The sequence below is a fragment of the Sesamum indicum genome, linkage group LG8 (assembly GCF_026168435.1).
Source record: "Sesamum indicum cultivar Baizhima isolate 11 linkage group LG8, ASM2616843v1, whole genome shotgun sequence".
Lineage (NCBI taxonomy): Eukaryota > Viridiplantae > Streptophyta > Magnoliopsida > Lamiales > Pedaliaceae > Sesamum > Sesamum indicum.
The window spans coordinates 8,264,605-8,276,383 of record NC_142664.1 but is presented as its reverse complement, the minus strand read 5'-3'; the positions used below and the strand labels follow the sequence as shown (position 1 = coordinate 8,276,383).

At 36.1% G+C, this 11,779-nt stretch overlaps 1 long non-coding RNA gene across 1 annotated transcript; it reads right to left on the bottom strand.

The window, feature by feature from the left end:
• Positions 1 to 6,944: 6,944 nt before the first annotated feature.
• On the bottom strand, positions 6,945 to 9,669 carry LOC105179424 (uncharacterized). The gene is made up of 3 exons (XR_016066929.1): positions 9,146 to 9,669; positions 7,758 to 7,976; positions 6,945 to 7,624 (listed from the first exon to the last, which is right to left on the bottom strand). It is a non-coding gene; the product is annotated as an uncharacterized LOC105179424 (long non-coding RNA).
• Positions 9,670 to 11,779: the final 2,110 nt, after the last annotated feature.

Below are 11,779 nucleotides of genomic sequence, written 5' to 3'. Positions count from 1 at the left end.
AATCATCTACAGTATGGGACCAAAATTAAAAATATATCCATTTATGCAACCAAAAATGCAATTTACCCTGTTTTCGGTAACAACCTAAACTGTTGTAAGCATAATTAATAGACATCTCGTAATTGACCTCGAGATCTTGCTCGTTACATTTAGATAAATCAGTTTAAGAATTTTATCCTTAGAGACATTACTTGTGGTCACATTAGCATTGTGATTAATAGAGACGGTCAAGACAACCGTTCCTAAACCCCTTCCATCTTGGAACGGTCTTTGGAATACATAATGAATGGATATTAAAAGATTATGTCATGATTTATATTTTCTTTGGGTTATAATTTTTGAACTGGCAAACCGTTCCAACATGAGTCCCAGACAAATAGTTACAAAATCTTATCCAAATACTGCTATAAAATAGTAATGATAAATGGTTGGAACTCTATTTAGAACATAATAGTAGAATTAGGGACGGTTTTGAGTTGACCATTTCTATATGGGTGACAAAGGATGTCCAAAATATGACAGTTAGAAAATGTATGCCAAAACGAGGTATAATTTGGAATGATTTTGGAACACCCTTAATCAATTATGCAAGAACCGTTCCAAATTATTAGTTTTACTTAAGAAGTCATGTGTTTCAAAAATCGTTCCAAAATTTAGTACAGATTGGAACTGTTTTTTTGTATTATTTATTTACTATTTCTGAGACTGTTCCAAATGAAATACAACGACTACATTTCAATGGTAAAAAAAAATATTCCTAAACTCGTCGAAAGAACCGTTTTAAAATCTAAATCAACAACTATTTTTAACAGCTAAATATGTGTGTTCTTTCCATTTAATGTCACTATTTTCTTTCATTCTTATTTTCTCTCTATTTCCTCAATCTCTCTCGAATTTTTTTGATCTCTCACTATCCCAGAAATATTTTTCTACTCTTTTTTGTCAACCTATCTCGATTTTTTTTATATTTAAAATTATTTTGATCAGATAACAACTTTAACCCTTTACTTGTCAATTGATTATATTTTTTGTAATTTTATCAATTAATTTAATATCATAATATATATATATATATATATATATCTGTGTGTGTTTGTGTGTCTGTGTAGGACTCATCGTCATGTTAAGATAGCTGAGGAGATGGATGTATGAGAAGAACCTTTCAAATAAGGCGGGTCTTACTCTATTGAGGATGGTGTTGCTACATTTATAGAATTATCCAAGTCTTAACATGCATATATGGATGGTGAGAAAAGTAAGTGTCCTTGTCGTAAGTGCAAAAATGAAGTTTTCAAAACCATGGACGAGGTAAATTTTGACTTATTTATGAATGATTTTATATCGGAGTATTATAATTAGACTTCTCATGGTGAGGAGAGGGTGTAGGAGTATTTTGAGGCCGTCACTGCGGTCCCATTTCAAGAGGAGCAAACTCCCATTTCTAATGTTGTGTAGGGTACCAGTACGCCTTGGGGTGATGCGGTGCAGATGGATTCGGCACAGAGGATGTTTTTTTATGCTACCAGGCTGGCTGTCTGGTCTTCTAAGTAAAACCAGGATGTTGTGCATGATAATCGTCCGAGGTCGTGTCCTACTAATGTAGGGCCTAGATCATATTATGGTAGAGGGCCCTAATTATGTGTCTGGGCTAGCAGATCAATTTCACGATACAGTGCAAGCAGCCAAGCATCCGTTGTGGAACGGTTGCACCCAATCTCAATTGAGGGTTGTTGCTGGTGAATATCAAGGTCACCGACTATTTTCTCAACATATATATGACTAAATATCTCAATGGGCTGATCATATAATACCCCGCAACCACACCCTACCCCATGATTACTATAGTAAAAAGAAATTAATAAGAAATTTGGGTTTACCTATTAAGAAGATTAATGCGTGTAAAAATGGTTGCATGTACAGGAAGGACAACATTAATTTGCACTACTGCAAGTTTTGTGGAGAAGCTAGGATAAGCGAAATCCTAATCGCAAAAAGACACCGTATGCCATTCTTGGGTACCTATCGATTACCCCTCGCCTGGAAAGGTTGCATGCTTCAGAAGCGACTGCCGAGCAAACGACGTCCAATCCAGATGCATGGAGGCGTTTTGATCAGACACATCCTCATTTTGCAGTAGAGCCCCGTAATGTTAGACTGGATTTCTGCACGGATGGGGTTGCACCACACGGGCAGTACGGTGGTACGTACTCATGTTGGCCCGTTATACTTATAACGTACATTCTCCCATTGGGAATGTACATGAGTGTTGAGTATATGTTTGTGATGATGGTGATCCCCGGTCCTTCCAATCCAAAACATCTCATTAATGTTTACCTAGAGCCGTTGATCGAGGAGTTGTAGAATCTACGGTATGTAGGTGTACTAACGTGCGACACTGAGAAACGGGATATTCCCAATGCAAGTCGTGTTGATGTGGACTCTGAACGACCTACCTGCTTATGAAATGGCGTCTGGATGGAGTTTCACTGGTATTATGCGAAGTTCAGTTTGTATGGAAGACACAAGTTCATTCCACCTGCAGAACGATAGGAAGGTGTGCTGCTTTGATTGCCACAGACAGTTCCTCCCCCCAGACCATCTGTTCCGTAGGAACAAGAAAGCATTCACAGAGAACCGAGTAGAAAGAAATGTTGCATAGTCAAGATTGACGGGAGAAGATCCGCAAATGGGTTGAAGAGTTTAGCCCTGCGGTTGAAGTGTCGTTGTCACTCCCGGACGGGTACAGTAGCGAGCATAAGTGGATAAAGAAAAATATCTTTTGGGAGCTCGAGTACTGATTGGTGCATCTAATACGACATAATCCTGATGTCATGCACATTAAGAAGAATGTATTTGACAATATGTTCAATATCGTGACGGACATAAAAGAAACAACGAAGGATACTCTGAATATATGGAAGGACCTGAAGATCATATGTAATTGACCGGAGCTTGAGTCCACGAAAGGAGGCCGAACGTGATGCTAAAATCCGTATATAACCTGACTCTCGATGGACCGACATTGCATTTCAAGAGATTGAGACAATACCTACTCCATAAGTTGCGACGGACAACCATAATTGTGACCTGCATGACCCAAATGGTATACAATTAGTCGTTCAGCTTTCTGCTGCTAATCAACAAGGAGCAAGTACATGTCGATCGAGGAACTATAAATCTGATAACGAGTCTAACGAGGATAGCTTTGATGAGGATTACGAGACTGAAGAAGACAATAATTATGATTGACATTTACCATTTTCTGTATTAAGTGTCTATGTATTTTGCCGATAAAAATTAGTATAAATTAAAAAATTATCGATAATTATTTAGAAAAATAGTTTTCCAGCTAATTTAGAAGTACAACTTGGAAACTATTTGTTCATACCAATAATTTTTTTTTAAAAACAAAACACAATTTTTTTTTATTTAGGAATGGTAAAAAAATTAGGAAGTCGATGCAGAGCCCGTTCCAATTTTGAACCAACATTAATAAAATAAACCGTTCAATATATTACAATTTCCCAAATAAAAAAGAGGAAAAATTTAAATATATGAATGGTCTATTTATTTTGACCGTTTCAAAATAAGTTCAAACAAATTTAATTTCGCGCCAAAAGAAAACTGGAGGGAAAATCAAACCTAGGAATGGTTATTTAATATTTGACTGTTGCAAAATATGAAATTAAATAAAATCATTCGTATAGAATATCTATTTCTAAAATGATTAAACCGTCCCTAAATATTTCCATAGATTGCTCGTTCACTTCCCGATTATAATGCCTCAACATCCGGGACAATTCCATCATTTTTAATCTTGTTGATTGTGTATCAAATACGATATCTTGGTATCCGTTTAACAAAAATTTCAAAAACTTCATTGAATATAGTATTTTATCGATTTTATACTATCCAACGGTTTGATAAAAATGATATCAATCTGATCAGACGATGAATAAAACAGTATAAGATGTCACTTACATCTACATAAGAATAACAATCTTATATATACAAATATACTTGATCTTTTGAACATGTATCAATTTAATTTATAGCATTATACGTTTCCAATGACCTTAATTCATTCTGCAATTATAGAAAGTCTTATAAGACGAGATGCTAGCAGTGCATCCCTGGAGACGCCCAACTAAGTGAATGTCGTTGTTTCGCCACAACTAAGGAATTGGGTTATTCCTTAAAACATTCATGAACAGGATAAGGACACATGGCCTAAGTGTCAACCCTAAAGATCAACATAAAGCTGGTGGCTTGTTGTTACTAACAGATGTTGTCACACTTACAGGCTTAAATTTAAGGCTTAGTTCCATTTGACCTGGTGATAACTGACGTTAGATAACTTAGACAGTGGTTCAAACCAAAAGGTACCAGTGTTGAAAGCAAAATCATGGAAACTTGAGTTCAAATCTATGAATTTGTGGGGGATTGTTGAGATTTTCATAGGATTTCTTGAAATTCAATGATTTGAATGAGGGAGGACAAAGGAGTTTTAATTTACCGCAGCACATTTGGATTAAAGTTTCATTTCAATATTCAAATTGCCTCTTTAATCAAAATCAATTCCCAATGCTACTGTTTCAATTTTTTTAATATGATTTGATTGCAATTTTGCCATTAGTGGATGATTAGTTCTGTAACCTTCAATTGGAAAGAAGGCCATTCAGGCCATGCTCAATTTCTGCATTCATTAGGGAAGGAATAGCCCTCTATATATAGCAGCAATTCTTTCATTTGAGAACACCACAATTCTCACTTCCTCCCTAATAACTCTCCCGGTGTCCTCTTTCGCTTAGGCATTCATATTTTTAAGTTTTGGTATTTGAGTCTCTTGTTTCAATAAGCTTCTGAGTGTTTGATCGAGGTGTTCTTCGGTATAGTGCTAAAATCGAAAGAACTGTAACCGTCTTATCCTGAGAAAAATTACGTTGCACCCGATGCACTGCTGATACGGGGCGTATATTTTCTTCAAGGCAAGCAGTAATTCTGCGATCGGGTAAAAATTAACGACTTCAAATTGGACTGAGAATTGTTATGATACAATTCTCGTTGTAAGTTTTCGATTTAAATTTCTTGTCATAAATAGCTTTTCTAATTGCTTTATGTTATTTGTTCCAACGTGGCTTTATTGCTTTTGATTTCTAAATTCGATTGTAATATTTCAAAACGTCGTTTTGATTGCTTCAAACCAAATTTTTTTCCAACAATATTTGCTCTCGAAAATCATAAAAAGAAAGATCATTCACCGAAAAATACTACGAGTGACCGCAGGACGAATGCTTGAAACTAAGAGAGAAGAGGAGCATTTGGTAATAAATTGTGGTGAACGTGGATAGACCACGTGACCTTTAGATCTTCAGTCTGACGCTCTCCCAACTGAGCTATCCCCGCAACTGATCATTCATTGACACAGAAGAAAATTAAATCGGATACTATTGTAACAATTGTTTTCTTTGTTTTTGTTTTCCTATTTCTAATTAAATAATGGCCATCATCTTTTTATTTTTAGGTAAATTACAACAACCTCTCTTGAGATTTGGTATAATTATGAAAACCTCCCATTATTTGAAAAAATTACAATACCCCCTGATTTTAACGATCGTCTAACAATTAGCCCAATCCGTTAGTCTCTGTTAAGTTTCCATTCATTTTTGTGGTGAATTGACCAAAATGGCATTTTGGACTAAAAATTATAATTTTATTTACTTTCAAAAAAATAATTTTTTTGTGAACTATGTGAATAATTTTTTTACACTTCTTCAAAAAATTCCATCCACCAATTAAATAATTAGAGGTATTCCTCCAATGACCGGCTATTTTGGCTTCACAATGGCTTCTCTAAATGAGAGTGGGAGTGTATTTGCCAATCCATGTAAAGGCGAGAAGAATATGAGCACACTTATGTATCGGCCCTTCAGTAGCCGGGCGAATAACAGTGAAGTCAGCCCTCTTCATCTTTTCCTTGTATGGATTAATATCTTTTTGCAAGTGCCATAATGGATGGGTTAGCATTCTAAGTTTGCATTTGCCCTTCTGCTAAAAAACAATCTTTAGTTAACTATAGGTTCACCGAATTTCCTTATGCATATTTAGTGGTCTATGCGACTTGAAGGGGAAGAAGTTAGAGCAATAGCACTTGGAAGTGCTTGGGTTGCAGCTGTTACTAGCCTTAATTTTCTTCGTATCTTCACTGAGGGTGGTCTGCAGGTCTGTAAAGATTCTATCATTATGTTCTGAACTGCAATATGGATAGAAACCTTCACTTTTGGTTTGAAAATTACAGTTCCTCCCCTTTTACTGATCTGTATCAATAACCATTCATACCAGTCAACATAACAGAATTTGATGGCGTCATCATTAGAACTTCTAGAAACCTGCCAAAATGCATAAGATTCAGACATGAATGTGCACTTGCGTTATGTGATTGTTGCTCTGAGTAAATGTGGAGTAGTTGAGGTCTAATTTCATGCATTTTGAATTGCTTTAAAATAGAGTTGGAATGTCTCTGCTTCCACTCAATCATAGGAGTTCTTGTGAAATCATATTTGTTTGCCAAAACGCCACCCAATTGATCCTTATAAGTTTAACGTGGGACAGTAAATCATTTTGAAAAATTTCTTTTACCATGAAAAAAAAATGAAGAAAGAATAGCTAGAAAAAGGAAGACTAGATCTACTCCGCTGGTTTAGGTCACTTAGTAACTGGGTAACTTCATTACAAATGTTGTTATTCACGTAAAACGGTGACTAGAGCCATGAGTATGCAAAGCACTTTAGGTAAAACGTTTTTTGGTTGAGTAACCGGGTGCCTTCACCACAAGTGTTGTCATTCGCGTCAAAAGACCGAAATACGGCCTAAAGAACATAAGTCATGGGCAAAAACAAAGAAAAAAGAAAGAAAATAAAAGCCATGACAACAAAAGGGGAAGAAAAAAGGGAAAAAAATGGCCAAAGAAAAGAAAGAACAAAAGTCGTCCCAACTTAGGCAAAAACAAGGAGATAAAGGGTATTTTGTTGAAGCAACGAGTATAGTGACATTTAGAAACCTATGATTTTGTGGAAGCTTGATTGTTCTACTCTCTACGTGACGAGACAAAGTGTTGTGATGTGATTGGCCTCTTACCCTCATTATGATAAGTTAGCGTTTGCATAATGTATTGCGGCATTTGTGTTTTGAGATTATCTGCATATGGGTTATAGGTTACCTTTGTTGTTACGGAATATTAGCACAATGTTGAGATCATATTTTTTGCAGTGTCGGACTTTTGCTTGAGGACAACTTTTCAAACCCTAAATAAAAGAAATAAAAAATTCGAGAAGTGGAAACATGTGGGTATTGATGGGGTTTGATGATGGGAGGCGAACAGTAGTTTTGAGGGTTTTTACCAGTGGGGTTTACTTTCTTGGATTTTTGTGTCGCATCCACCTCCAAACGGTGCTCCTGGGTGTGCTGATTGATGAAAGAAACACATCTTCGCTTCCATCAACCGGAGTAATAAACCCTCCGCCAGTGGTACTAAACCCCAATCCCTCTGTTGGTTTTTCCTCTCTGTTTTTGAGGGGTTTTTAGAAAATCCTTATTTTGCCATTTATCCTTCACTTTGAAAAATCTGCAGATTTGACAAGATATTGAAGACTTGATTAGGTAAATGTGCATTCTGAACTTGTTTTTCTGTGATGACTTCTACATGCACAAAGAACGAAATTTTGTTCCTGTTGTCCAAATGAAAACATGTGTCTCACCTAGGAGCTTGTACTTTCTTCCTGAATTTGGCCTTTGTGTTTTCATGCTCATCATCTCACAATTCACTCGCTCATGATGCATCAGAACCACCAATAGCCTTTTCATCCTCTTCTTCAACAGCTTGAAAATGCTCCTCCAGCAAAGATGCCTTTTTTTGTTATTGATGTCATTGGGTGCAAAGCCAGGTATTCGTTTGAGAATTCATCAACCTCAAAGTTCTGCAAGCGGTGTCAAGAAACGACGTAATTTGGCTGCTGTTAGGACATAAACAAATTTCAATACATATGTTGTCAATACGAGTCAAACAGTGATGCCATCTTCATTAATGAATCTTTCTACACTAATCATCAAACAAAATCCACCCAATACATTCGTGTACTATTTAAAAGGTTGTCACGCCATTTTGAGAGATATCCCAATGATGTAGCCTAAATTTCAGAGGATAAAGGTGGTTAATACTCAAGCCATGACCAGCCGATATATCTGTATCTCATTGCTCTAAAAATTGATTCTTTGTGCGATAATGATTATAATTTCTTGTGCATTTTCACATGTCTCTATATTAATTACTGTCCAAGGGTTATTAAAGTTCCAACTATTTCAAAAATCCCTGGGAACAAGGTATTACATGGTTGATTATAGCTAACAACAGCAATCAAGAAAAGCAAGTTTTTTGCATAAACAGAACCTCTATGAAATACCTTATTTTCAAACATAGTTGTAAACCTCATATCTTTGAGAACTTCACTCGTGAGACCTTTCTTATTCTTTGATGTTTTCTGAACATTTGCATCATACTTCCCTAAATCTCATTCAACTCTTCATCCTCCTCAAGAAGTCGGGCTACCAGAGACCGATTAACTTTCGGCAGGTTTCTCTTAATTTGTAAGATGAAAGATAAAAGAAATTGAATTCTGAACACTTGATAGGAAAAATGATATGAGTTCCAATATTAAATATGACTCATAAGGCAGTTGAGTTTACATAAATATATACATATATGTATATAAACAAAATCTTTACTACGTCATAAATTTATTCAAGTTAAAGTGCAAACAACAGAGAGAGTGCTTATAGTAAGTTTATTGATTTTGATAAATAACTAAATCTTCTAGCATTACCATCTTGTTCTTCTCAAGGTAATCAATCCCACCAAAGTAATTATCAGAAAAAAATTAGTAGTAACTGTAAACCAAGCACCCAACAATTCCCCCCTCAACTTCCCTGTAACAGTCAATTTCTTTTCCTTTTTTCATGCCCTTTCCTCTCTACTGCTTTGGCTTTTCAAACCCTAAATAAAAGAAATAAAAATTTTGAGAAGTGGAAACATGTGGGTATTGATGGGGTTTGATGGTGGGAGGCGAACAGTAGTTTTGAGGGTTTTTACCAGTGGGGTTTACTTTCTTGGATTTTTGTGTCGCATCCACCTCCAACACCGCTTCTCCTGGTACCGGAGTAATAAACCCTCCGCCAGTGGTATTAAACCCCAACCCCTCTGTTGGTTTTTCCACTCTGTTTTTGAGGGGTTTTTAGAAAATCCTTCGTTTGCCATTTATCCTTCACTTCGAAAAATCTGCAGATATGACAAGATACTGAAGACTTGATTACGTAAATGTGCATTCTGAACTTGTTTTTATGTGATGTCTTCTGCATGCACAAAGAACGAAATTTTGCTCCTGCTGTCCGAATGAGAACATGTGTCTCACCTAGGAGCTTGTATTTTCTTCTTGGATTTGGCCTTTGTGTTTTCATGCTCATCGTCTCACAATTCACTCGCTGATGATACATCAGAACTACCAATAGCCTTTTCATCCTCATCTTCCACAGCTTCAAACTGCTCCTCCAACAAAGATGCCTTTTTTTGTTGTTGATGGCATTGGGTGCAAAGCCAGGTATTCGTTTGAGAATTCATCAACCTCAAAGTCCTGCAAGCGGTGTCAAGAAACAACGTAATTTGGTTGCTGTTTGGACATAAACAAATTCCAATACATTTGTTGTCAGTACGAGTCAAACAGTGATGCCATCATCATTAATGAATCTTTCTACACTAATCATCAAACAAAATCCACCCAATACATTCGTGTACTATTCAAAAGGTTGTCACGCCATTTTGAGAGATATCCCAATGATGTAGCCTAAATTTCAGACGATAAAGGTGGTTAATACTCAAGCCATGACCAGCCGATATATCTGTATCTCATTGCTCTAAAAATTGATTTTTTGCGCGATAATGATTATAATTTCTTGTGCATTTTCACATGTCTCTATATTAATTACTGTCCAAGGGTTATTAAAGTTCCAACTATTTCAAAAATCCCTGGGAACAAGGTATTACATGGTTGATTATAGCTAACAACAGCAATCAAGAAAAGCAAGTTTTTTGCATAAACAGAACCTCTATGAAATACCTTATTTTCAAACATAGTTGTAAACCTCATATCTTTGAGAACTTCACTCGTGAGACCTTTCTTATTCTTTGATGTTTTCTGAACATTTGCATCATACTTCCCTAAATCTCATTCAACTCTTCATCCTCCTCAAGAAGTCGGGCTACCAGAGACCGATTAACTTTCGGCAGGTTTCTCTTAATTTGTAAGATGAAAGATAAAAGAAATTGAATTCTGAACACTTGATAGGAAAAATGATATGAGTTCCAATATTAAATATGACTCATAAGGCAGTTGAATTTACATAAATATATACATATATGTATATAAACAAAATCTTTACTACGTCATAAATTTATTCAAGTTAAAGTGCAAACAACAGAGAGAGTGCTTATAGTAAGTTTATTGATTTTGATAAATAACTAAATCTTCTAGCATTACCATCTTGTTCTTCTCAAGGTAATCAATCCCACCAAAGTAATTATCAGAAAAAAATTAGTAGTAACTGTAAACCAAGCACCCAACAATTCCCCCCTCAACTTCCCTGTAACAGTCAATTTCTTTTCCTTTTTTCATGCCCTTTCCTCTCTACTGCTTTGGCTTTTCAAACCCTAAATAAAAGAAATAAAAATTTTGAGAAGTGGAAACATGTGGGTATTGATGGGGTTTGATGGTGGGAGGCGAACAGTAGTTTTGAGGGTTTTTACCAGTGGGGTTTACTTTCTTGGATTTTTGTGTCGCATCCACCTCCAACACCGCTTCTCCTGGTACCGGAGTAATAAACCCTCCGCCAGTGGTATTAAACCCCAACCCCTCTGTTGGTTTTTCCACTCTGTTTTTGAGGGTTTTTTAGAAAATCCTTCGTTTGCCATTTATCCTTCACTTCGAAAAATCTGCAGATATGACAAGATACTGAAGACTTGATTACGTAAATGTGCATTCTGAACTTGTTTTTATGTGATGTCTTCTGCATGCACAAAGAACGAAATTTTGCTCCTGCTGTCCGAATGAGAACATGTGTCTCACCTAGGAGCTTGTATTTTCTTCTTGGATTTGGCCTTTGTGTTTTCATGCTCATCGTCTCACAATTCACTCGCTGATGATACATCAGAACTACCAATAGCCTTTTCATCCTCATCTTCCACAGCTTCAAACTGCTCCTCCAACAAAGATGCCTTTTTTTGTTGTTGATGGCATTGGGTGCAAAGCCAGGTATTCGTTTGAGAATTCATCAACCTCAAAGTCCTGCAAGCGGTGTCAAGAAACAACGTAATTTGGTTGCTGTTTGGACATAAACAAATTCCAATACATATGTTGTCAGTACGAGTCAAACAGTGATGCCATCATCATTAATGAATCTTTCTACACTAATCATCAAACAAAATCCACCCAATACATTCGTGTACTATTCAAAAGGTTGTCACGCCATTTTGAGAGATATCCCAATGATGTAGCCTAAATTTCAGACGATAAAGGTGGTTAATACTCAAGCCATGACCAGCCGATATATTTGTATCTCATTGCTCTAAAAATTGATTCTTTGCGCTATAATGATTATAATTTCTTGTGCATTTTCACATGTCTCTATATTAATTACTGTCCAGGGGTTATTAAAGTTCCAACTTTTTCACAAA